The following is a 27319-nucleotide window of genomic DNA, read 5'->3' as shown; positions in this document are numbered from 1 at the left end:
AGTGTAATCCTTTTCACAAATATAATCTTATGCCCAACTCAATGTGTAATCTATAAAAGCAGAGGTGCTTTGGCTGAAATGGGAGTATGGAGCATCCTGCCCCTCACTTGCATGCCCCCACTCCACCAGCAGCTTCTACAGAGCCCTGTTCCTTTCTGCCCTGCCCCATCCTTCTGTGGAACTCTTCGGTTCTTCGGTAGAGCCCAGTCTGGCAACCACTAATCCATACAACCTGAGTCCCTTTCCAAATCTCATGATTCTGTAACTATGCAATTCTTGTATGGTCCAGGGCTCTCGGGACATCTACGTGCCCCCAGTAACAGTTCAAGCAAAACAGAAGATCTCGGCCACCGAGTACCTGATAAACACCTGACTGCCCCATCTATGGCCCCCTCTTTCGACCACAACCAAGAGATCCTTTCCAGCCAGGCTGGGGTAATATGGTGCAGAAACCATTATCACTGAGTCACTGCCATGCCTGGTGTTAAGAATAGGTCAGCGTTTTTCATTATGAGCCTCCTTCTTCCAGAGGTTTCTAACATGATTTTAAAAATCTGCTCTAGCTTAAAGTTTGGCATGAAAGCTCTTGGCTCCAGGTTGTACTTTCTTTCAATGAAGCTACTAAAAGTGTGTTTAGCTACTTTAGAGCTCAGAGAGAGCACTGAAAGTCCTGAATAAGAGAAATCTGAAGTTTGAAATGCCCCATATCCCCCTCAAAATCTATTAAGCTTCCATTTCTTAAAAAAAAAAAAAAAAAAATCCAGGCTATTTGCTGAAAATGTAGCCTTTTGTTTTCAATTGTTAAACTGAACCAGGTCTTTGTGATACTCAAACTGTTCAAATACAAAAAATTTTGATGCAAACAAGATATTTCATATTAAAGGTTTTCCTGCATCCATCTTCCACTATAGTTTGGTTTTAGCTTATGTCTTTACCTCCTTTGATCCCCCCAAAAATAGGGTCACATGGCTTTTGAAACAAATTCCAAACTGTAAATTTTGCATAGGTGATATTTATAACCTGCAAATACTTTTTCTTTATATCTTCTCTACTACTGTCAACAGAGGTGGTGAGTGTTAAGTATCAGAATTATTCCCTCTTCACAGAAGAAAAGATCAAAGCTCAAAGAGCTTGACTTGCTTAAAATCCCGGGCAAAGCCAGACTAGGAAGTAGATCGCCTCGATGCCTGCCCTGGGCTTGCTCGGAAAGGGATGCTGCTTTCCTAAATGCCTGCAGCACGAGCAAACCATAGCAAAGACAGAGAAAAGGGGAAGCGACCCAATCCAGGAATGTCTGCAAACTTGTTGCACTGATGGGGTTTCCCTCTCCAGGGAAGTTCCTCCAACCAGCAGAGGCCCAGGCAGTTCCAGAGTCTTCCCTCTGCTCCCCTCCTTTGGGGACACACAGTTCAGGTCACGACCAGGAAAATACCTTTATCCCCATGCGTGTCCTCAGTGCTGGGAAGGGCCTGGGCTCTGGAGAAATCCAGAGAAAGGTGGACCAAAATCCTAGCTTTACCACTCACAACCAGGGGCAGCCTCCAGTTCTACCTCTGACAGACAGATAAAAACAAGAAACAAGAAACAAAAAACAAACAAACAAACAAACAAACAAAACCCAACCCCCTACCTCAAAAGGTTTCTGTGATCAGTAAAAACACCCAACACACTGGGATGCCTGGCTGGCTCAGTCGGTTAAGTGTCCAACTCTTTGGCTCAGGTCATGATACCAGGGTCATGAGATTGAGCTTCATGTCAGGTTCTGTGCTGAGTGTGGAGCCTGCTTAAGATTCTCTCTCTTCCTCTCCTTCTACTCCTCTCCCCCAGTTCATTTGCTCTCTCTCTCTAAATTAATTAAATAAAAACACCCAACACACAAGAGAAATTCAATAAATTGTAGCTGCTGATAAGCAAACATAAACACTGCCCCCCCCAAAAAAAACTTAAAAAAGGAAAGAGAAGAGAAGAAAAAAAAAGGGTAGGTATTCAACAGATAGCTGTTGATAAAAGAGGGGACACTATGAATACATTCCTCCCTAAAAGATGAAAAATATGCACAGGCATTTAAGACTACAAATAAGGATCTGTGTGGAAAATACCACTGGAAAAGTGTGCAGGAATCCGCGGGCTTATAAGACCCAGTTGACTCTGGGTCTTATAAGCTGGGCCACCGTGCAAACTGGCTTTATGGTTCAGCCAGTGACTGTGGGCTGTGATTCCCGAACCATCCAAGCCTTTCTTCTGATTCCAAGATGCATCACCTGTTAGTTTACATGTTCATTTTTCCAACATCTTTGCATTCCTGAGCACTTCCTGAACATATACCATATCTCAGGCATCATGCTAGGCATGGGGGCTACAGAAGAAAGTAAACCAGGGCTCAGTCCATGGTAAGCTGTGAGGCACTCACCTCAAATACACAATCTAAGGGTCCTCCAAATTGGTAATCAAGATAAATAACATTTTGATGCAATACCTTCGTTAATCAACATCAATCTAAAAGAAGTCCACGACAAGCAAAATATCAAAACTTTAAATAAAGACAAGATCATGAACAGGGCTGTGTTGAGCCATACTAGAGCTGAAGTAAAAGGGAAAACCAGTAATACTGACCTGGTCCTATTTTAAATGTTTATATTTTATCCATCGTGGTTTTTTGGGGGGTATTAAGATTGATCACTTTAAATGTTACACTAAAATATTATTTATCTGGATTAATGGGCTTTTGGCATCCCCTCAGATTTCTGACTCTAATCTTGGCCCTAAATGGGACACCTCTTATAGTTAGCTGAAACCTGAAATCCCCCAGAGTCACCGCGGGAAGCAATCTAAAGGCATTAAAGATCTATCACAGATATTGAATATCCAGGCTGAGAAAGATCAAGTGAGGAGCAGGCAGCACAAGGCTGGTCAGGAGTGACGCCCAAAACCAGGCCTTCCGTTGGATCTTCTTTGTGCTTCACCCTGCAGCCTTCATGTCTCTTCCACCCCTTAACAGTGTGAAGCGGTTCTGTTTGCCATTCATAGCCCCTGGGCACACACATTCCCGCAAACCAACCAGGTTTCTACAGGCAGGGTTTCCACTCTGTGGCGCACTGTCCCAGCCTTACCTGGCTGGCTCTCGGTTGTGATGGTCGAGTCTGCTCCAAGACTGAGTGACCGCCACGCTTCCCTGAGCTGTGCCTGGGTTACACGATGGGCTTCATACTCAACGTGGTCCACACACTCAAATCCCAACATAGCACTGAGGATTTCCATGCTGGGTGAGAACCCGACTGCCAGACACAACAGTACAGACATGACCTGCTTGATTTCTTCTCAGAATGCTCTATAGCATCCCGCTCCTCTCTCCCAGGCTTCCCCAGGCTTTGCCCCTTCTGTCCTTACCACAGTCAACTCTTTCTACTCTGCAGCATGTTATTGCTGTAAGTAAGTGAGTGAGCCCATGACGGCAGAGGCCGTCAGCTGTTAACTTAATCAGACTACATTCCCCAGCCTCCCTTGCACCTACACTGGGCCATGTGCCTCCTTTTTTAGCCAGTGAGGTGTGAACAGTAGGGACTTGTCCATTTTCAGACTTCCATGTGTAGTCCTCTCTTCCTTTGGTCCCCATCTGGCTAAATGGAGAGAGAACACTGTAGACTTCCAGAATAATGGAGCTGAGTTGGCTAGAGCATGGGTCCCTGGATGAATGTATGGAGAGACCCCAACCAGACAGAAATAAACTTTGACTGCAAATTTAAAAATAAGCTCAATGACATTTGGAAGTCTGTTATAGTAACTAGCCTATCCTGACTAATATCTTCCCCAACTAGACTATAAACTCCTCACTGGCTGGCTCTGTATCTGATGCGTCTCTGTATTCTCAACAGTGAGAGCACACAGTAGGTGTGCAATACAATCCTGTAGTAATTAGGCACCTCTATTTCCCTCTTGAAGCTATTATAAAAAAGTACATCCACCACCATTACCAGTAGGATGACTAATCATGAATTGCTCTCCATCTCTTTATACTAAAAATGAAGGCAAAATATTCCTAGAAACCCCTGTTAATTATGATCACTAAATAGAATGATTCATGCTTCTTAAATGCCACTTCAGATTCAGCTAATAATCTAAATATAAACAAACATACAAAGGCAGAGGATGGAGTCAGAATGAGAACCCCAGACACATCCTTGAGTTTTCCCCTGGAAAGATTTCTAATGCACTATAGTGTCTTAGGGTGTTTCTGCTCTGTGCATATCACAGCTGACATCTTGTCAAAACCAAGGGAAATAATTGCATCCCCGAGTAAGAGTATCATGCAGGCAGCAATTTCAATGTGGCACTGCTTATCAGCACCGATTTACTAACATCTTACTATATAGAACCATACGTGGTAGGAGAAAAACTTATACATCCTTACCAAGGTTTAGGCATAAAAACAAAATCTGTTATGCTTCCCATTCAAAAGCAGAAAGAACAAAGGAAAAAGGAGTAACATAAGAAGCTGTGTTTCTTCCTCTTAGAAACAAACTTTTAAAGAAATCTAAGGCCTAGTCTGCTCACCTCCATTTGGGATGGGGTGGACAAGACATAAGCCAGTCTGCTCAGGTCTTGAGGGAGAAGAAAAACAACCTACCTTATGAGGTTATTAAGCTAACACCTCAGCAAGCCGCAGGCATGCTACTCATTTATTACACAAAACCGAAATCTTCTGACAGTCCATAATTATGTGCTGAGAACTCTAATGAGTAACTGCATCAGAAGGATTCACAAAACTTTGATCAGTGTCCCGAGAGACAGCGGGTCAAGATGGACCTTGAAATCTGATTAACATCATCTATTCCCAACCAGCATTCTAAAAACACTCTTTTCAAGCTCTCCATTCTTCACCTGGATATTTTGAAAACATAATTTTGTCTAACATCCTAGAGCAATTATGAAAAATAGTATAAAAAGTCACTTTCGGAACAGACTTAAGATAGAGTTTCTATAATTTCCTATGTGCAATTCTCCATACCTTTTTGATCCTAGGGCCATGATCATAAAAGAGTTACACTGTAGAGCTCAATGCTATGCTGTATTAGACGGGTAACTGGCTATCATTTTGTATCTTGTCTTCTGCAAGCAACCAAGATTTTAGGCGACCTGGGCTTGAAGCGGTGATGTGTTTATTTTTATTTTTATTTTTTTTTAAGTAGGCTCCATGCTGAGCACAGAGCTCCATGTGGAGCTCAGCACAGGGCCCAAACCCACGACCCTGAGATCAAGACCTGAGCTGAGATCAAGAGTCAGACGCCCAAACTAAATGAGCCACCCAGGCGCCCGTGAAGTGGTGATGTGTTTAAAATGGGCCACCCGTACACCTTTTTCTCTTTTCCCTTTGGTTTTAAGACAAATGAAGTAGGGAACAGAAATCTGATTTAACTGAAGCTAAATCATCTGGAGAAGGAATAGAACACAAGCTGATGGTTTCATCAACAATTTGGTTCAAATGAGGGGTGTGTGTGTGTGTGTGTGTGTGTGTGTGTGTGTGAAAAATGAAAACACAACTGCCCTCTGGTCCCTCTTAGTAGGGTTAGAGGAGGAAGGGCAAAAACATAATAAAACAAACCAAATACCACATGCCACCACCCCGAATGACTGCATGCAAGGCAGCCGTCACTCATCTACCCCACTGCTTCCCACCGAGCCCCGCAGTCTGTAATCCTTACCGGAGCCCTCTCAGCACTGGCCACCTGACCCGTGGAATTGAGACACGAAAGTGAAATCCAGTTTCCAGCTCTGAGTCTGTCCGATTACTAATGAATGTCTGAAACCTCTAAGACATCAGACTTGCTCAACTCCCCCATTTACAGGTAAAGAAAATGAGCAAGGGAGGTGTTAATTGACTTTTCGAAGGCCAAACAGCCAATCCACAGGGATTTTTTAATTGAAATCTTCAGATTTTTAAAATAACTCTTTCTTGGTATGATTTATGCCATTGAAGACATGTACACCAAGGTTCAGGAGTAAAGGGATTTCAGCAAACTATTTCAGTGTGTTCTATAAACCGAGCCAAACAAACAAAAATCCACTGCAGAAAGCGCAAGGAGAGCTGTAAAATCACTCTCAACCTTGAAATTTATGCAAGATGATCAGCCAAGCTTCCTATAGACCCTGTCTCCTGTATCATTTGCCTACATCAATGATGTCTGGTATCACTTGCTAATTCAGGCCAGAATAAAAGATGATCCATGTAGAAATTACCTCTAGAGAAAGAAACTTGCCTCTGCTGGACCATTCTGGGCTCACACCATTCACCCCACAGTCACATCTGATTGCCTGCCTCTCTTCGGGGGGTCGAGGTGGAGCCACTTGGGGCTCGGTGGCTATTCAAAGTCTGAGGTCAGATTTTTCAGAACAAAACAAAACTTTTCCAGTCCCAGTTTAATAATGATTATTCTGTGTTTTTGGCTTAGTAGCATTAAAAACCCAGCAAGGAGTCCTCTGGGAGAGAGAAAAGGACTATGAAGCCTTCCGAACCTCTGATCTATCTTCCTTCTTTCTCTCTCTCTCTCTCTGACACACGCGCACATCTGCACGCGCGCACGCGCACACACACACACACACACGTGCACACACACTTTCTCCCCCTCTATCCCAAGAGGAGCCCCTCCCTCCTCATACTGATAGAAGGCCCTGGAATACCCTCCATCCTGGGGTTCTCTAAGCGTGAAGAACCCTTGGGAGCAATGCATGTGCAAGAAGAGTTTGGAAAAGAGTGGCAAACTGCTCGTGCTATAAAGCCAAAAGCCTCCAGCAGGTTCTCCGTGGTGGAGGAGAAACAGCCACGGGGAAGGACTTCACACAAGGAGACGAGGAGGAGCAGCTGGGGAGGAGGTGGAAGTGGGTGACAAAGACATGGAGCCAGAAACAGAGCTGTGAGGAAGAAGGGGGAAAAAAGGCTGAGCAGCCGAAAGCTGGTGGTTAAAATAACTCGTGGTAACAGAGTGTTCTTTGTTACCACACACTGCTCTTTGTTATCACACATTACAGAAAGTTATAAACAACAGAAGCATGCCGTACACTAAAGCTGCTTTTCAAGCTCCGGGCCCTGGTGACCTAACAGCCTCCCTGGCTTCCCCCTGTGTGGACAGATGCTGTTTCCAGAGCACCATGTCACGACTGCGGCCATTAATCTCTACATCTCCACCGACACGCAGGAACCCTCTATACTATGTGGCATCGCGCTCCTTGCTGAGGTGCCTTTTGCGTTCACATTGATGTGGGTCAGAAAGACGCAGACAGGGCTGGTCCCATGTGTGAGGAAAAGTGACCATCGAATTCTACAGGCAGAGGGATGCAAAACTTTTCTGAGGGGATTAAAAAAGCCCAGAGAAAATGATCTCACTGGGGTTTATGCATAAAATTAGACACTCCACGGCAACAAGCAAACAGCTTGCCTGTGAAGGCAGTGGACAGACACAGCCCAGGTCTGGCGCTAGGAAGGGACGCCCCGTGGTGGCTCCGAAGAACCTTCTCCCTCCCGCTGCCCTGATCACCATCTCTCCTGACTGCCATCCTTCCCTCCCACATGTGGCCTCTCATCTACCAAGCGCGGGGGCACCGAGGAGCATCTGGTGGGAGGAGAGACGGTATGCCCGGCCCTACTTCTCCCCTGCCACCACACGACAGCCAGCGGAGCCAGGCAGGTCACCTCTGCCCTCTCCGAGGCCTCGCCCTCTGACCTCTCCTCCTCACCACGCCAGTCATCTCTGCCCTCGGGGGCCAACACGGACGTTCTCCCTGCCCGAGCTCTCTCTCGGCCTCCCCTCCAGCTGACTTCTGGCTCGCAGTGGGCAGACACTAAGGAGCCCTTCCTCCTCACTCAGACCCCCCCCCCCCCCCGCCCCGGGCTGTGCGACTCTAGACGGCCTAATCGCTTTTCCTCTATCACACAGGGCTTTTTATGGGCCCGCTATTTAAGAGGTGATGGTTTCTCAGGGCTGCCTTTTCTTCCTAGTTCTTCTTCCGCATCCTGAGGATGCTCAGTTTCTCCCTCGACCACTGGCAAAGACCATGCACAAAGGCTAACTCATCTACGAGTGCCCCTTAGCAGGAGCCCAGACCCCGAGATGGGAGCATGCCTGATCCGTTCCTGTGATCCTCAGAGCCCGTCATTTGTCCTTCTGGGAGATCTCAGATCTGTTTTCTCGTCATCCCCACTGAGGCCTTCTTGTTCCATCCCGGCCAGGGTATAGCCAGAGCAATAACCTAACCAATCCCCACACTTCTACCTCCTCCCCTGTCTGTTCCAGCCTTCAGAGGACCACCAAAATGATCCTTCTGAAAGACCGTTACGCCTCATATCCCTACCATGACCGTACTCCTTCAGCCGCTTCCCTTTGCCCTTGCATGGGATGATGTCCAAATCTTGCAGGATGAGAAATTTGGTGCCCCTAATAATTTGGCCACAACCTCCAGACATATCTACCACTGCACATATCCTACACCCTAGCCCTACTGATAGACTCAACGTATATTTTCAGTCTTCTCTTTCTCTGAGTATGTGGTTCTATTGGCCAAGGATTTACTTGCCTCTCCCTCAGCCTAGGGAAACCCGCATCCCCGAGTGCTAGCTAGAGGATCGTGATCTCCGTGAAGCAACCCGGCACCACTGTAGGGCGGTGAGTCCTGTACCCCCCTGAGTCATCAGAACACTTACCCCTTATCTCCATCATATCGCTGAACATGTTACAGCCCAAGTCCTAGCTTTATGTGTACCAGGCTGTGACTGTTCAGGGACCAGAGTCCCAGTTTTGGTATTCCCAGTACTTAACACAGCACCTGGCACATGTGTGGAATGTTTACTACACTGGGTTGAAGGCAATGAAATGCCAAAAGAACCGATCAGCAACACCTCTTTCACAATTAATCACACGTGGGGAATTGTGAAAAGTGGGTGTCTCTAGAGAGAAAAAGTGATGGAATGTGTCAGGAGACAGACTTACTTTCCACCGCATATCCTTTTAATGCGTTTTAGGGGTTTTGCCACCTATGTGCACTATTTTTTAACACAGTCTAAGGAGGTGCCTGGCACTGTGCATAGTGGGGATTTTAGGCATTGTGGAAACAACTTTACTAACCAAAGAAATTCATGAACTTGGGGAACTTGGGGTAACTTCTGTGTAGATTATCCTATTTTCCCATCAACTCCCACAGAGCTTGTGCTGTTCTTCAGTTGTTGCATTCTGTACAGCCTGCTAACAGAATGATTTATGGACACGTCCTCCCTGCTGGGTCATGAGCCCTGAGAAGGCAGGGACTCTCCACTCCTCACCTTCGCAGCCTCTACAAGCTTCCAGTGTAGTGCTCTGCACACACTTTGGCTGTCAGCTTGTAACTGTTCAGTTTAATTGGACTGACCATGAAAATATGGTGAAGTTTCAAATTAAAAAAAAAAAGCAATAGTTATACTTGTTTGCTGCTAATAATCCATGTTAACTGGAGGCAAGGAAGAGAAAACCTAAAATATTGCTAAGAGGTAACAGTGAAAATATTAGTTGTTTTATGGTCAGATTGAGTACAGAGCTAGAATAGCTGTAAAAACATAACATACTTTGATATTTTGCCATTCCTTATTTAGGTTGTAGATTCACATATATTATTCCTTCTCCACTTATCCTGGCAAAACGAGCATTGTCCTTTCATGTGAGAGCCCTGAATATATATGCACAGCCACCACTCTACGGAACCACTATCAGTAGAAGATGAGAGAAAGTTTTGACATGAAAAAAGGAAAAGGAAAAATGGATTCTGAGATGATATCCTTATAAACAAAATAGAACAACAATCAGCAATTTCCAGGTAGATCTAAAACCTCACTCCCCTGGTGAAAACACTCCAACCAAATCCTTTCACAGCCGGGAAGCAGTGTGCGAGCCCCGCGCCGAGAACAAGAACAGACCACGCAGGATACAGACTCTGTCCTCACAAAGTGGAACAGACAGCTACCCTGACAATCACGTTAAAAATCAGAAAACAATGCTCGCTTCAGCAGCACACACACTAAAACTGGAACAATACAGAGAAGATTAGCATGGCCTTCACACAAGGATGACACATAAAAGTTAGAAAACAATAGGAAATTTAAGAAAAAAAAACAACAAGACAGGATTCATACATATGAGATGAACATTCACTGGGCACCAAAGACAGAAATATGCAGTATCCATCCATGTGTCTACGTGACATGCCAGGTATGGGTCCTACGGGGCTCCAATCCTGTCACATAGTCCAAGCCTCACCATTTCCTCCAGGAAGTCCTCCCGTTTCCTCTTCCCTACACCCGCCCCCCCACACACACACAAAATTGTTCTCTCTGGCCGCTGAACAATCCAGAGATTTACCCAGCCCTGCTGGCGCCATTTCACCACTGTCCATTTTGTAGTATGGTTAGTTACCATGTAGTCAACCCAGTGAACTTTAGATCACTTGCATATAGTGAAGCTCATTCACCCACTAGTAAACGCTACTAGTTCATGCCCCATGGAACACAGCTCACTGGCTACACAAGGTCTGCTCACAGCATGGTAGATCTGGATTTGTCCTCTCTCCCCACATGCCCTACGAGAATTCTACTTCTCAAAGGGAGTAAGAACAATGAATATGGGAAAGAGACGATATTTAAAGACAACTTAGGGGCATATAGTTAAATCCTTCTTCTCAGGTCACTTGCAATAATTAATTGACCTCCTTCCTTTTGGAAACAAGTATTAGATTTTATTTTCCTTTGTAGTCCCATTGCTTAGCCCAATTATTCATATAAAACATATTCTTAATAAATAGTTGGTGATTCAGTTAGTTAATAAAGGGGAGAGAAAGGTAAGAAAAATAAATGTTCTCAATTAGTACTCACTGAAATGAGAAATAAATAAGGTCAATAGAAGAGAAGTACGATTCTCCCTTACTTTGCCCATCCTAAGTGTGTCCTAAGTGAGTCAATAAGGTGTCTGTCCCTTACCCCAAATTTGAAAGGATATTAGAAGTTCACAGGACACACAAAAAAGGAAATAATCAACAAAACAAAAAGACAACCTACTGAATGGGAGAAGATATTTGCGAATGACATATCCAATAAGGGGTTTATATAAAAAATATATAAAGAACTTATACAACTCAATTACACCCCCCAGGCCCCCAAATAATCCAATTAAAAATAGGCAGAAGACTCATGAACAGACATTTCTCCAAAGGAGACATCCAGATGGCCAACAGACACACAAAAAGATGCTCAATATCATCAATTATCAGGGAAATGCAAATGAAACCTGCAATGAGATACCACCTCACACCTGTCAGAATGGCTAAAATCAACAGCACAAGAAACAACAAGGGTTGGGGAGGATGTGGAGAAATATGAACACTCGTGCACTGTTGGTGGGACTGCAAACTGGCGCAGCCACTGCGGAAAACAGTATGGAGGTTCATTAAAAATAGAATTACCAAATTCCATTACTGGGTATTTACCCAAAGAATACAAAAACATTAACTCAAAAAGATACATGCACCCCTATGTTATTGCAGCATTATTTACAATAGCCAAATTATGGAAGCAGCCCTAGTGTCCATTGAGAGATGAATGGATAAAGAAGATGTGGGGTGTGTGTGTGTGTGTGTGTGTGTGTGTGTGTGTGTGTGTGTGTGTAAAAAACAGAATATTACTCAGCCATCAAAAAGAATGAAATCCTGCTATTTACAATGACATGGATGGAGCTACAGTGTATAATGCTAAGGGAAATAAGTCAGTGAAAGACAAATACCATATGATTTCACTCGTAAGTGGAATTTAAGAAACAAAACAAACGAACTAAGAAAAACAGAGACAAACAAAAAACAGACTTAAATACAGAGAACCACCTGGTGGTTACCAGAGGGGAAGTGAGTGTGAGGGGTGGTGAATGCATTTTAGATTGAATTCGCTTCAGTAAATATTCACTGAGTACCAACTATATATAGGGTGTATTTCGGAGACAGAGAGGAAAGAGATAAATAAGACCTGTTCTTTCGCACAAGAATCTTACAATCTTACAATCTAGTATCATGTTCCTTGAGAATTGCAGTGCCTTTTACTATGATGCAAAAAAAACAAAAAACAAAAAAAACACCACAATTAAATTTCACAATATTTATAAAGTCATGTGTTTTTAAATCATGGCCAAAAGAGATATACTAGTATTCTTTTTCAAAAAGCACAAGTACTTCACTGCCAAATCCCACACAGCAGCTTGCTAGTCCAAAGGGCCTCACCCCAAAAGGCCCATCTTCAGTCCTCAGAAAGAAAATGAAATAGACAAGTCTTCAGAAGGAGTTACCAGTGATTTAACTGTGACAAAAATATCTATATCCGTATGTCCATGTTAAAAAAAAAAAAAAAGCTGGTGGAAAGGCTTATCCCCCACAACTTCCTTCACACAAAATGTAAATGTTTGCTTTACTTTTATTTTTATGAACTGCTCCCGAAGATTTTGGTCTGGGCTAGTTTTAATGTCTCTTAATAACCCAAATATTCATGTCTGCCACAACTGCCGTGTGACAGTTGAAACTCGGTTCTGTGGGGACACAGCACTCCATTGTATAAAGAGGACAGATATCACCTATGAAATAGCTCAGTTTAATACATTTATCTCAAAATTAAAAATGAAAATGTCTGAAGATTCTAATCTTGAATAGTGTATATTTTTCCCTTCACAAAAGTTTTAAGAAAAAACAAATATATGTGTGTCGGTGTCTGTTTGTATATTAAAGATAACACAAAACTATGTATTCACATACATAGCTTTAAGAATTCAAGGAACACCTGACTAAAGGGGAAAGGAAAACAGATCACTATTTCAAAATTATTGGGGAATTACTGAAGAAGAAAATTCTTGAAACATAAAAATGTTAAAAACACAAAATTAAGCCATCAGGTGTCTTCACTAATAAGGTAATGAAGAAGGAAAACTCCGTAGCTTCTTGTGATCAAAAAGAAGAGTATTTCTTCCTAGTCAAAGTGGCACCTCCCCGTACATGTCATGTTCTTGGCTTAAGGGGTGTTATGTCCAAGAATGCTGTTCTTTGTTTGGTCTCGTGTGTCCTGTGTCAATGAGAGATGGCCTGTCTGGGCTCCCAGGGACCTCGGGATATGTCCCTCCCATTCCCACCCCACGAGGGTCAGTGTGCTTCTTCCAGAAACACGTATGAGGCAGAGCGGTGGTACAGATGATCTGCACTGCCTCCTCCCTCCCACAGAGGCCCAGCACCCTCACTCTTTTCTAGAATACACTACACTTCTCCTTATTGCTGGTTTCTTGCCTACAACCCCATCAGATCCAAAACTGTGGTCTTGGCTTAATCAATATTTGAGTTTAAGAAAACCCCTTACATTCATTCATATTGAGGATGATCACACGGGCTCACGCTCAATAAAAACAAAGCAAAACAAGACTTCATTATAGCTCCTGTGGTGTGTCCCAGAGAATTTGTATTTTAACCTTCTCTGGGACTTAAAAAAAAAAAAAAAAAAAAATTAGGTAGACTCGGGTGAGGAGACCTAAGAGCGGAAGGAAAGAAGAAAGCTTCCAAGTCCACTGAAGCTAAGTTCCTGAACAATGTATTTAACCTCTCTGTGCCTTAGCTTCCAGTCATAAAAAGAGGATGATAATATCTACGGAGTTCTCATGAGTGAAGGGAATATGGGGGAAATGTTTGCAAGAGTTGCACACAGTAAGCATTTCTTCCACTTAACCTTAGAGTGACTGAAATTTTTAAAAATGTATTATTAATGGTAATAAGCATACAGACAACTTACTATAAGGTAGGCATTTGGTTAAGCCACATACACCCATGCCCACATATGTACATATGTACATACGTATATTTAATTATCCTCATTTACAGATGACAAAACTGAGGCACGGAGTAATTGAGCAACGTGTTGAGCAGCTGAGTCACGATTTAAACCCAGGCAGTGTGGCTCCAGAGCCCCTGCACTTAATCACTATGCTGTGCTGCCTAAAAAAGTGTTAAAACAATGAATGAATGTTCCTGCTGAAAAAATACAGAAAAGAGTCAATGACCTTGACCCTCCTGTTTTCAATGAGCAGGGACAGTTCTTGCAAAGTGCGCACAAAGGGAGGACAAAGGCATGTGGAGGGCAAGGGAGGACCAATTCAGTGTTCCCTCTGCAGGCCTGGCAGGGGTTTTCCAGCCCGAGTCAGAACACAAGAGTGGCCTAAAGATACAAGAAAGAACTCAGGGTTTTGGCCCTAATTCCAAAGCCTCTTAGTTTTCAGCAAGTTTTAAACAGACAAGAAACAAATGCTTGTCATGGGCTTGGCCTTCTGCGGTACCATGAGGGGCTGTAAATAATCAGGATCTTGGTCTTGAGGAAGCTTACAGGAGGCCAAGGTATCTTCCACCACACTCCAAACCCAGCTGTGAGGCTGACCTATCCATCTACCACTTTTCTGGACTGCAGTGGGTCTAGTGGACTCGGTAATGCTCAACATCCTGCAGCTGAACTTTAGGCCGTTTCAGGTCAAAGACATATTCGGTGGTCACAACAGGATGAGTTGACCAGAGGCCTTATCAACCCATCAATATCCCTAAGGTCTTACTCCATAAAATCCCACTCCAAAAACCTAGGAATTTTAGGTCAACTGTGTGTTGAATCAGTGTTTTGCTACTGACTAATTCTTGGGAGTGATTCATTGCTTTTCTCATCCGGTTTGAATTCAATTTCCTGTCAATGTCTCAACTTTTGGTCCCTCTAGATCACCTTTTCAGGGGATGCTTCCCAATAAAAGACTTTAAGCAATCTAAAATCTCAACCAAAAACACCCAACGATGGACAGAAAGAGATGGGGAAGAAACATGGTAGGGAAGACAGAGAGGCTGAGGAACAAGGGAGAAAATCAAAATGGGTCACTGGATTCTCAAAAAGATGAACATTTTTCATCTACCAGATTAGCAAATACTGTGTTCCTGAGGTATGGAAGCAACTGGCATTCCCATATATGGGTAGTGAGAGGGCATACAATTGCCTATGGAGATGAAATCTGCCAATATCTGTCCAAGGTTAAATGCACACACCCTTTAGACAAGCCATTTCCTGGACACAAACCTTATAACCGGGTGCCATCTCATGCTACACCAAAAAGACACCCAAATTGTGAGTATTTCTATATTTCAGGAAAGGGTTTTATGATAACCACAGGACAAATTACACACAATATAACTTACTTAAGTAACCAGTTATGTTATAACAAATATGATGTCCAAGTAGACAGAGATCATATATGCTACAATCCCTCTGGTGACTAGATTGGGGGGTTTGTTTAGGTGGTTGCTGTGTTTTACAGAATCCAAGAGTAAGGCTTACTGGATCACGGGACAAGCCATACTATAAGAGGAAAGGTCTGGGTTTGAGGAAGGGGGACACAGGGGTTCTAATCTCTCTTCTGCCTCGCAATCTATCCTCTTGAATAAGACACTTCACTCCTCTGATTTCCTTCATCCATGAGTGACATACGTGAACTAGCTGTAAATTTGCTTCACTTTTAATGATCCATTTATACTGCAGCTAAACAGACCTGAAACTCCGTCCGCCCACACAGAAGAAAAATGGAAGTAACATTTAAGATACGGGTTACTGCCGATTGGCTGGCATCGTAATCGTCCATTACAGTTGACCCTTGAGCAATGTGGGAGCTAGAGGTGCCAACCCCACATGGTTGAAAATCCGTATAGAATTTCTGACTCCCCCAAAACTTTACCAGTAGCCTACTGTTGATCGGAAGCCTTACCAATAACATCGTCAATTAACACATATTGTATTAATATTAATATTGTATTTATATATGTATTCTTACACTAAAGTGAGCTAGAGAAAAGGAAATGGTGTTAAGAAAATCATAAGAGAAAATACATTCACAGTGCTGGACTCTAAAATCTCTGCACATCGGTGGCACCGTCCAGTTCAGACCCATGTTGTTCAAGGGCCAAGTGGACTTCTCTTGACCCCGCCAACAACCTCATAAGGTAAGTATTATTATCTTACTTTTTTAAAGTTTAGGTAACTGAAGCTCAGAAGAGTTATTTTCCGGATTCCAGAGCCAGCAAGAGACAGGGCAAGGAATCAAAACCAGCTGGATTTTACCCCAAATGTGGGTTCTTTGCCCTTTGCTGTATTTTCTCTGCACCTGATAACCCAAACTTAAAGGAAAAAAAAAAAAAGTCGCCATTGCTGATTTTGCCAAACCAGAGAATGCAGCATCTGAATGCAAACCAAAAAGAGAAATATATTTTTAAGGGAAATAAGGAAAAAGAGTAAAGATAAATTTGTTCACCAAAGGATTAAACAGATAATTAAAAATAAAAACTTCTCTGAATCACCATAAATGACTTAAAATCTATGTTTTTACCTAGTGCTAAAATAACCAGATGACTTGTTAATTGACTCTATTTAGAGTAAGGTAAATATGGGTGTTTGGTTCTTTTTTGCCCACCAGTTGTGTTACAAAGACATAGACTGAATCACTCCTACACCTAGTCCAGGAATAGTTCCAACTCAAAGGTCATTTGTATTGTTAACTCATACCAAAAACAAAAGTCACACATTCATCCTGTGAATAACTCTAGAACTCTAAGTCCTCAATGGCCCTTTTTTTAATTTGGTCACCATTTATAATTTTTAAAAAGCAGGGTTAGGGGGTAAGCGGGGAGAGCCCTTACTTAAATGTACTTAAATCCATCTAGTGGCTGAAGGACTAAATCAAAAATTAAAGATGAATATAAAACCTGAAACTATAATTCTGGAAGAAAACTTAGGGTAAGCTCCCTGACACAGGTCTTGGAGATGCATTTTTTTCAATGTGACATCAAAACTAAAAGCAACAAAACCAAAAATAAACAAGTGGGACTGCATCAAACTAAAAAAAAAAAAAAAAAGCTTCTGCACAGCAAAGGAAACCATTAACAAGATAAAAAAGCAACCTACTGAATGGGAGAAGATATTTGCAAATGATACATCCAATAAGGAGCTGATACTCAAAATATACAAAGAATGCATACAACTCAACAGGAAAAAAAGCTCCACAACAATCCAACTAAGAAATGGGCAGAAGATCTGAATAGAGGTTTTTCCAAAGAAGGCACACAAATGGCCAACAGGCACACGAAAAGATGCTCAACATCACTCATCATCAGGGAAATGCAATCAAAACCACAATGAGATGTCACATCACACCTGTTAGAATGGCTAGAATCAAAAAGACAAGAAATACCAAATCTTGATGAGGATGTGGAGAAAAGAGAATCCTTGTGCGCTTGGCAAGAGTATAAACTGGTGCAGCCGCTGTGGAAAACAGTACAGAAGTACCTCAAAAAATTAAAAATAGAATTACCATATAATCCAGTATTTACCCGAAGAAAATGAAAACCCTAACTCAAAAAATGTGCACCCCCACATTCAGTGCAACATTATTTATAATAACCAAGATATGGAAACAACCTAAGTGTCCATCAATGGATGAATGGATAAGGAAGTCAATACACGCGCACACTCACACACGCACACATGCACACACACACACATGTGCATGCAACACACGTGCACGCACATGCACACACACGCATATGCACACACACTGGACTATTACTCAGCCATAAAAAAAGAAATGATATCCTCCTGTGTACGACAACATGGATAGACCTTGAGGGCATTATGCTAAGTGAAATAAGTCAGACAGAGAAAGACAAATCCTGTATGATCTCTCTCATGTGAAGAATCTTAAAAAACAGAAACAACAACAATAACAAACAACAAGCTCATGGATACAGAGAACAGACTGGTGATTGCCAGAGTCTAGAGGTGGGGGGAGAAGAAATGGGTGAAGGGGCTCAAGAAGTTAAAAAAAAAAAAAAAAAGGAAAATATTGCGTAGCTATTATAAATTGGCCAAAGTTGAGGGGAAAAATTGCCCGCTGTGGGCTGTGGAAAAATTCAAGCATTACTCAGGGGGAAGCAATGCATTGTTCACAGAGCCTGTATTAAGTGCTGGGGGCTTTACACGTACTATCTCTTTTAGTTCCCACAAGACTATCTTCATTTTACAGATGAACATAATGAGCCATCCTGCCAGCGTATGGCATAACTGAGATTTATACCCAAGTGTATCCAGCTACAAAGGGCACTTGCCCCCGTAGGAATAATGCAGCGGTTAAAATTCCTGCCACCTGAAAAGGCAGAAGTGCAGATACTGAGACACAAAGTCCGACCCAGCATCAATATAGGTTTTGTTTTGTGCTGAATTACCCAAGTATGAATTCTGACCTCCCCCATCCTACCCTCCCTCTTACGGATAAGGAAGGAACGGAGGAAGGGAGAAAGGGAGGAAGGTGGGAGGGGGGGGGAAGGAAGGAAGCTATCACAGAGGGACCTTAAATGCATATTGCTAAATGAAAGGAGCCGATCTAAAAAGGCTGTGTTCTGTGTGATTCCACTTCTACGATCCTCTGGAAAGGGCAAAACTATGGAAGCAACAGGATGAGTACTGGTGTTTGGCAGAGGGAGAGATGAAGAGAGCACAAGCTGTTTAGGACGGTGACACTCTGCCGGATGATACTATAAGGGTGGATACCTGCGTCCAAATCCACAGCACACACAACACCAAGAGTGCACCCTACTATACACTAGGGACTTAGGAGATTACAGTGTGTCCACGCAGGTTCATCTCTTCTAACAAATGCACCACTCTGGAGTTGGATGGTGATAATGCGGCAGATTGTGTGTGTGAACAGGGGGTTTATAGGAACTCTTTGTGCTTTCCATTCCCTTTTTCTGTGGACCTAAAATTGCTCAAAAAATAAAATCTACTTTTTTTTTTTGAAGGTAATTATGAACTCTAGAGAAAACAAAATTTGCTTAGAAAAGGGCACTCATAGTTCACTCTATAGCTCAGCCAGGGTCACATCCAGGTTTTGTGGGGTCTGAAGCTTACACAACTGGAGTGCGAAGGCAGTGAGAGGGGGCTCTAAGAAAAGAAAAACACTAAATCAGAAATAAATCTGATTAAATCTCAGAGACTTTCTAGCATTTTTGTAAAAAATAAAAATAAATAAATGAATAAAATCACAGAGTAGTATCCTTTATCTGTGGTTATTGGCAGCGGGGACTACTCCCTCCCTAGTTTAGGAGTTATCAGAGCTACGACCCGGCCCTCTAAACGAGGCTGGTGGGGCGGGGGGAGGCAAAGATGCGGCGAGGGTAAGGCAGCTTATAAACTGACCAAGGAAAGGAGACAAAGGGTGGAGTAAGCTAGAAAGAAGTCACTCATTGCTGCATGGAGAGGGTTCTGTTCACAGAAATCTTTCTTCTCAGAAGGACCCACAGGTCTGGAGAGCAGCAGCATCGGCTCTTATAATTTCCTGCCATCCAGAGCCACTGGGGACCAGAGTTCCCTCTACTATAAATTAAGAGACGAAAGGGGGGCACCTCAGTGGCTCAGTCGGTTAAGCGTCCAACTTTCGATCTCAGCTCAGGTCTTGATCTCAGGGTCTTGAGTTCAAGCCCTGTCCTGGGCTCCATGCTGGGTGTCAAGCCTACTTAAAAAGAGAGAGAGAGAAGGAAAAGATTCTTCTTGGGTTAAGAGTAGAAAGTTGTTAAGAGTAGAAAGTTATGAGTGAGCCTCTGCTTGAGTGAATACCTACAACACTAACAGGACGTCAACCCTGTAAGAAGAAAGAGACAGAAACATGGGCCTACATGAAATTCTGGGCTTCGGAGCTCACATGAGGGCAGAAAGGTGAACTCACCTGATGCTTTTGTTACTTGCTCTTAGAGGTCACGTGGGTGCCCTTCAGTGAGAGGGCAGGTGGAGGGAGGTGGCTTCTGCCATGACCACCTCCATCTCCTCCCTCTCCTCATACTTACGACTAAAAACCTCAGAAATTCTTGGATAATCCAAAGCAAGATAACAGAGACTCTACCAGCATCACACATTTTTGCCAGTATGAAATATTTTAGAAGAGAAACAACCATGGACATGTGATATCCTGTTGTACTATGTGAAGCACTTTGCTCAATTTCAATGATATTCTCTTCATTCTATCCTGACTCTGATCAACATGGATAGTTTATTGGGATCATGCTCCAAGAACCCAAAGGTGCTGGATTTGAATCATCCCCCTAAGTAGCAAGAAGGCCCACCACCCAGTTAAGGCTCACACGCATGTGCGCACACCCAAACACACACACACACAAAATTCTGAAAAATTAAGTTTCCATGTATTTGTGGGTCATTTCTGGGCTCTATTCTGTTCCACTGATCTACTTGGATGTTTGCTGTATTATTCTTACAGCTTTGTGTATAAGAAAAAGTTTGTAACTTTTTAAAAACAGGGTCTCAGTATCACACTGAGAAGCCCACAGATTCTCTACACACCAGGACACTGGATGATTAAACAAGGGAGAGCCGGGGCGGTTGAGAGATATGAAAATAAAAACAAATTTCTGTCTCTCAGAATTTGATTTCTCACTGAAGCGAAGGAATGGGTCCATTTCAAGACTTTGTAACACTTTCTTACTTAAATGCTAATTTCCTCTTGCAATTTTGAGTAATGACTGCCTTTTAAAAATCCTGCAGCAACACACAGAGCCACGCCATTCACTGACCTTGGAATATTCCTAATGAGATGTCCCTCTGTGATACAAGAATTACTAATGGGGGATGGGAATAATGAATGGGGGCAGTGGAAGATGAATGATATACCAGGGACACCATTAACATTTTCCATGAGCAAGATCGATACGCTGTGTACCAGAAACATAATAAATCGCTTCGTCAACTAACCCTCACCCCTGAAGAAAGCAACTCATAGGTTTGGCAGCAGAAGCCAGTAAACAAATTATCCTGAGAGATTAATCGGATGTGAACTAAGATCTCTGTAGCATTTCTTTCTTCCAATGGTATACAGTACAACTTTGCCTTAAAACTATCAGGATGGCTCTAAACTTAATCTGATTTCAACTTACTGAAATATTCTGTTCTATCCCTTGCTGTAACATCAGACTTCTTCACCTTTTCACTTTCTCTTTATAGTAAAAGACAATGATAAAAGTTGAGACATAAAATTACAGATATCTTAATTCAAGTACAGAGAGACTCGTGATTCAGTTTCCCTTCGAAGCTTACTCATCCGTCTTTCCAAGTTCACTCTCACATAACTGCCAAGAGACATGACACGAACGTGCTTGCTGAGTTCAAAGTGAGGGATGTCTCTGTCCGTGGCAGAGTGTGATAATCCCAAAACTCCCATGAGATGTGCTCAGATACATAGTCCAAGTATGTTCGGCGCCCTGATGCATGACAGACCAGGACGTGTCCCCAGGAGACATCTGCTCTATCCTGCTCTGGCCCACAGGCTGAGAGAGACATGTAGAGCTGAGGCCGGACTGATGAACATTCCAGAAACCTCAGGAATGAAAGATGAACTCAGCGCCTTCTCACCTAGCCTGTGACCTCATTGTCTCTCCAGTATAAAACTGGACCAGTATAAAACCCTCCTTACTGGTCTGTGGTCTTGCTCCCACCATGCTTCCTAAGTCCATTCTCCGCACGGCAGCAAAAGTGAGCATTTAAAACACAGGTGTGATCAGTTCCTTCTCCTCTTAACATTTTCCAGAGGCTCCCCAGGCCTTTGAGATCAAGTCCAGAAGGCTGCCGCGTGGCTCACTGTCATCACGATGCCAAGCAGGCAAAGCCGCAGCTGTAGCGCTCCTGTCTCCCTTGCTGGAGGCGGGCAAGGGGGTGGGGGGGGTCTGTATTCGTTCCTCCAGCCGCTGTAACAAAGTACCCCAAACTGTGTGGCTTGAAATAACAGAAATTCAGTATCTTACAGTTCTGGAAGCTAAAAGTCCAAAATCAGGGTGTGGGCAGGGTTGGCTCTTTCCAAGAGCCGCGAGGGGGTCAGTTCTGCGCTCTGCCCGGGCTCCTGGGGGTTCGCAGGCACGCCTGGGCTTCTGCCTCGGACTTCACACAGCCTTCTCCCTGTCTCTTCACCTCTTCCTACCTTTTCCCTTTTCACGAGGACCCTGGTTGTACTGGGTTAGGGCCCACCCTGATGACCTCATTTGAACCTGATGACCTCTAGAAAGACCCTATTTCCAAACGAGGTGACATTCTGAGCATTGGGGATGATGATGGTGGCCTATCTTTTTGGGGGGACATGATTCAAGCCGTAACAAAGTCCTGTTCTGAGAGGAGGCCTGCCTCTCTATGCCCCTTCCAGACCTAATTTCTATCGCTTTCTGTTTTGCAGGACATGTTAAGTTACCTATTAAGTATAATCAGAAATATGTGACTTTGTGTTTTAAAATGTTGTTTGCATTTCATCTCACCTCATCCCACAAAGAATTTAAATGGCTTATAATGTGTTTTCACCTTCCAAGCCCTAATACTATTCTGGGTAAAAAATGGTAAGATTTACAGCATAATAGAAAGAAGACTCTGTTGTGTAATTGATTAACTTGCTCTGAGCCTCAGTTCCCTAGCCTGTAAGGTAGAAACAATGAGATTCTGCCTTCCATACTGAATTTGTAACACATACCATAGAGGAATGTTTTGAAAAGCTGTAAAACGGTATAGAAAGGGAAGATCATGGCATTCTTACTCTTACTTAGTCATCTGTCTGTTATACATCATAGACACCACAGCTTTTACAGGAGAAACCAGAACAGGGGAGGCAGTGTACGCGTATGAGTTTTAGGCTGGCAAGCCGTTTTCCTCCCATCTTAACTGGCCTTACTCCCTGCCAGGGCTGACCTGTTAGACCACACGTTCTCCTACTCAGACACGTATCTCCTTGCCTGCATTATGGTCCCTCAAACCTGATCACTCATGAAATGAGGACAAATAACTTCTGGAAAAGGTGAGACAGTATATCAGTATATATATTTTAAAGGATGTCTACAACAAAATAGGATAAAAGACACCTGACTAATTAGGAAAAACTAGTAAGTTTTTTTAAAAGCTCACTTCCAATACCTCTTGATAACATGGATCAGAGATACGTAGTTTTGTATTAAGTGAAAATGTGCTTTTTCCAGAATAACCAAATTCAAAAGATAAAATTGCATCTTAAATAAAAGATGAAATGATTCTGTGTCTAATTAGCTGATTTTAACCAAAGGAATAAAATCAACGGTGTCTCTTTCTTCTAATTTAGCAGGACTCAAGTGGTCCTTTTCACAAGTAGAATTACAGAGTTCCATGGTGTTTAAGTGGTATGATACTGTGGCGGGGCGGGCGGGGGCTGGGGATGCAGGACACAGATTCCGGTAAAGCTTCCAGGCATAGAGAGCCACTTTACTCTCCCAGGTTCTCACTGTACAGCTTTAACTCACACAAATAGAAACTGCCCACTGGATGGCATTCTCTATGGCCTATGTAGCTGCCGCCCTCCAGGGACCTTGAGTTGTACAAGACCCCAAGGCAGGCAGAATGAACGGTGCCCCCGGACTTGTGCAATATGGCAGCCCTAATGAGACAGAACTAGGATGTGGGGCCCTAAGAAATAGGAAAGTATGGAATGGAGTAGACATAACTCACAGTAACCTCGTGGGAGACTCTGATGGAATGGAAAAAAGCTCTGGCCTAGGAGGCCAAGAGACTTGGGTCCTGGTTCGCCAGCCAGTACTTACCGGCTGTGGAACCTTAGATAAAGTCACGTGAGCTGTTCCCTCATTTTTAAATGGAAATGAAAACCACAAACACCTTTTCTACTTCCTAGGATCACGGTGAAAATCCAATGAGATTGTGCATGGGACATGGCTTTGTAAACCTGGCTTAGCAAATGGAAGACATGATCTTCCTGGATAGGGTTCGGCTTCCCTACAGTCTGTCTCAAGCAACGAAAACTCTTTTCCTCTCGGGGTCCAAAAGTAAATATTCAAATATGGCTGTTCCTACTTAACTTTATTCTGTCATGAACATAGTGGGCTTTTTCTTATCCTGCACAAACCACATAAGGCTGCTTTCATTTGTCATCATCCGATTATCATTGCCACTAGTCCTTCTGTATAAAATATCTCCAAACCAAGTCTTGACTCAAAATGTCTCCTGGGTGGAACAGGTTGGTTAAGCAATTGGTGTCTTGTGTTTATATTCTTCTAGGATAATAATGTAACTATTGATAATTATACCTACTGTCTTCCTGATGAAGATCCAGAAAGCTGTTTGTTTTTAAACTGCTTCTAATTAGCTGATTTCAAAAAAAGTTTAATCGTATAAGCACTGCTGGCCCGACACAGATCTACAAATTCAAGCTTCTTTTGGCTTTTCTTATCAAAGTTGGGTCATGATGGGCAGAGAACTCCATTTCCTGTTGATGAGTCATCATACCTAGTGCCATCGTGAGTCCCAAAAGTGCACCCTTTCTATGATTTATTCTAAATGGAAGAGTGTAAATGAATTTCACTTCTAAAATCAAGACGCAGAGCATCCAATGGCAGACACAGTGAACTGCAAATGTAGACCTCTAAATTTCCATATATTTTCAGCACACTATGGTTTCATTAGGAGTACTGAAATTGGTGAGAAGTTAAACACCAAGGGCTCATTCTCACCTAAAGCTAAATTTCTGGCTTAGAAGATCACACTCTATCTACTTTAGATGCTTCCCCATCAGAAGAGGATAAATTCTAGATACAACCATTCTTCTAGGACCAGGAACCAACCCTCCATTTATATCACAATTTCTATAAGAAAAGGAAATCCCAGTATCAGCTAGGTACTTGGAAACATTTACAGCCCTTCCTGCTATAATTTTGGACACATAAAGGATCGCTTCTTCATCAGCTAGCCATCAGAAGTTGCCTGGGTCATGGCCAGGGTCCTTGATGAGGCCAGGAAAGAGGAAGAGGCTTAGACAAGCTCTCACTTGGCAATGCCAACTGACATGGGTTTCTTTCTGGGTTTGTTGTTGTTGTTGTTGTTGTTTAAGCCAAGTATTTGTGTTTCAGACACTGGCTGTAATCTCCAAACAACTGCCCTGTCTCGGCATAAATAAGGCTGGTAAATTCAGGTTCCCCTAGACTCAGTGGTTCTCAACCAGGGACAATTTCGCCCTCCCAGGAGACACAGAGCAAATGCCTGGAGACATTTCTGTTCCCATTAGGAGGGGAGGGAGGATGCTACTGGCATCTGGTGGGTAGAGGCCAGGGGTGCAGCTCAACACCCTGCAATGCCCCAGATGCCCCTCAAGCCCAGAGAATCGCCCACCCCCAAGTGTCAACGGTGCGGACATGTGAAGCCCTGCACTAACTGGTAAGACAGGACACCTTGCTACAGCCCCTCGCACAGACAGAAGCTCCGTAAAATACAGACTCCAAGATTCAAGCACTGAACATGCTTTCTTTCACACTCACTGGATGGAAACACACACACAGGTTTGAAGCACTGTTGCAAGCTCCATTTGCTCTTTGCAGTTACCCTCGATACCTCTGCATAGGAAGAAGAAACAAAGGAAATGAGTGGGTGCCAGAAAGATGGAGGGGAGATGGGCGGTAACAAGAGGGCAAATTAAATGTAAAGAGAGGGGAAAAAGTCCCTGTCCCTTCGCTGGATGTAGACGTGACCTAACAGTTCAGTAAAACAAAAGAGGCAACCCACTGGAGCCAGTGAAGTTTTATTGCCGTCGACATGGACGTCATAAAATTTTCCAAAAGCTAAAATGTAAGGTTTTGTTCCCTAGCTATCATAATTCACAGTAAACAAGCCCAATATGTGGTACACAAAAGGTTTTTCATTAAGCTGCTTCTACAGTAAGAAGAAATCTAATTGTGTGATCTTAAAATTAAAATTATTTGCACCAATGCACTGGGCTTCAGTGGCCCAGGACAGAGTCGCTGAGCCTCTCACGCAACTTACACATTTAGGATGTGAATGTGAGTAAAACGCCTGAGAGCCTCCAGCCAGCAGTGCTTTCCCACTACTCCTTCTCAACACTTACAGAGACATTCAGAGACCAGGCTCTCAAAGTAGAAGGTGGCCAAGCAACTGAGGAGATGCATCTAGGAGCACAAGATCAATTCACTGAGAAATTAATTCATTAATTAAATTTAAAAATTATTAAAAATTTATTAAAAGACAGAGTCTCAGCCTCTCACTGCTGGAAAGGTAGAAAATATACTACCCATTGCTTTCTGTACCCTCTCAAAACACACTCACCAAGAAGTCATCCGGTCTGTTCCTGGACTCCTGGTCACCTCAACGGCACCCCAGTGGCAGAACTGACTTAATACTGTATCTCACAGTGTCTCTGCTCACGTACTCTTAAGTTCTGTATGAGCTAAAATATACACATCCTGTCACTAATGCCTCCTCAATTTAAAAGCATAAAACCGTGATGGCAGAAATCTGCTTGTCTTGGAACCTAACCTCCATGTTTTCTGTCTGCCCCTTTTCTGGTCTGGAGACGTACATGCAGGTGTGCCAACGGTTGGCCCACTTGGAACAAACTCTTCAACCCTGTCTTTTTGAACGGCCCCTGAAAATTCTTGTCGGTACATGGAAGGCGGTTAGGGCAACAAAACAAAGCAGAGTAAAGAAGATACAAGGTATTTGGTAGAGAAGAGTTCACCATTCCTTTTACCTACTCCTCGTGGAACCCAGAAATACAAACATCAATTTTTTCACGACTCTACTTCTCATTTCACTTTAAATCTGGTCAGCCCATCTCATAACCTTAAATGCTATCAGTACACAGGTGACCCCAGAGCTGTACCAGTCTAGACTTCTCTCATCTCCAGACTTACCATTTGGGACTCATCAAAGGTTCCTTAAAATGAACAACTCTGAAACCAAACTCTCTGCTTCCTCCCCAAACCTCCTCAAATCACCTCAATCTCAGTTAAACGCAACTCCCATCCTTCCAGATATGCAAGTCAAACCTTGGAGTCACCCCTGACCTTTGTGTGTCCCACACTCCATTTCCAATCTATTGGGAAATGCTGTCAGGTCCGCCTGTTTCCAGGTGGCCAGAATGCCGGCCTCCACCACTGGACATAAGCAGGAGGACCAGAGAGAGTGTTACTGCAGTGACCGTCCTCACACAAGTCTGGTCCACCTGCTTCTACTACTTGTTCTGCTTTGCTATGCTCCCCACATGGCACCCAGTAACCATAACAAACGTTAAGTCAGGACACCTGGGTGGCTCAGTCAGTGAAGCAGCTGCCTTCGGCCCGGGTCATGATCCCAGGGTCCTAGGATCGAGCCCCGCGTCGAGCTCCCTGCTCAGCAGGAAGTCTGCTT

At 43.3% G+C, this 27319-nt stretch overlaps 1 protein-coding gene and 1 non-coding gene across 3 annotated transcripts in view; one reads left to right on the top strand and one right to left on the bottom strand.

The window, feature by feature from the left end:
* The window catches only part of GLIS3 (GLIS family zinc finger 3), a 437565-nt gene that overhangs the window by 252806 nt on the left and 157440 nt on the right, over positions 1–27319 (bottom strand). The gene's annotated exons all lie outside the window — the stretch shown is intronic.
* On the top strand, positions 10012–10118 carry LOC114219824 (U6 spliceosomal RNA). The gene has a single exon (XR_003611470.1). It is a non-coding gene; the product is annotated as a U6 spliceosomal RNA (small nuclear RNA).

This window comes from Eumetopias jubatus, unplaced genomic scaffold, assembly GCF_037043125.1.
Source record: "Eumetopias jubatus isolate StellerSeaLion01/CBP00866 unplaced genomic scaffold, mEumJub1_p1.0 scaffold_15, whole genome shotgun sequence".
NCBI lineage: Eukaryota > Metazoa > Chordata > Mammalia > Carnivora > Otariidae > Eumetopias > Eumetopias jubatus.
The sequence above is the reverse complement of the archived record's forward strand: the minus strand, read 5'-3'. Positions and strand labels throughout refer to the sequence as shown.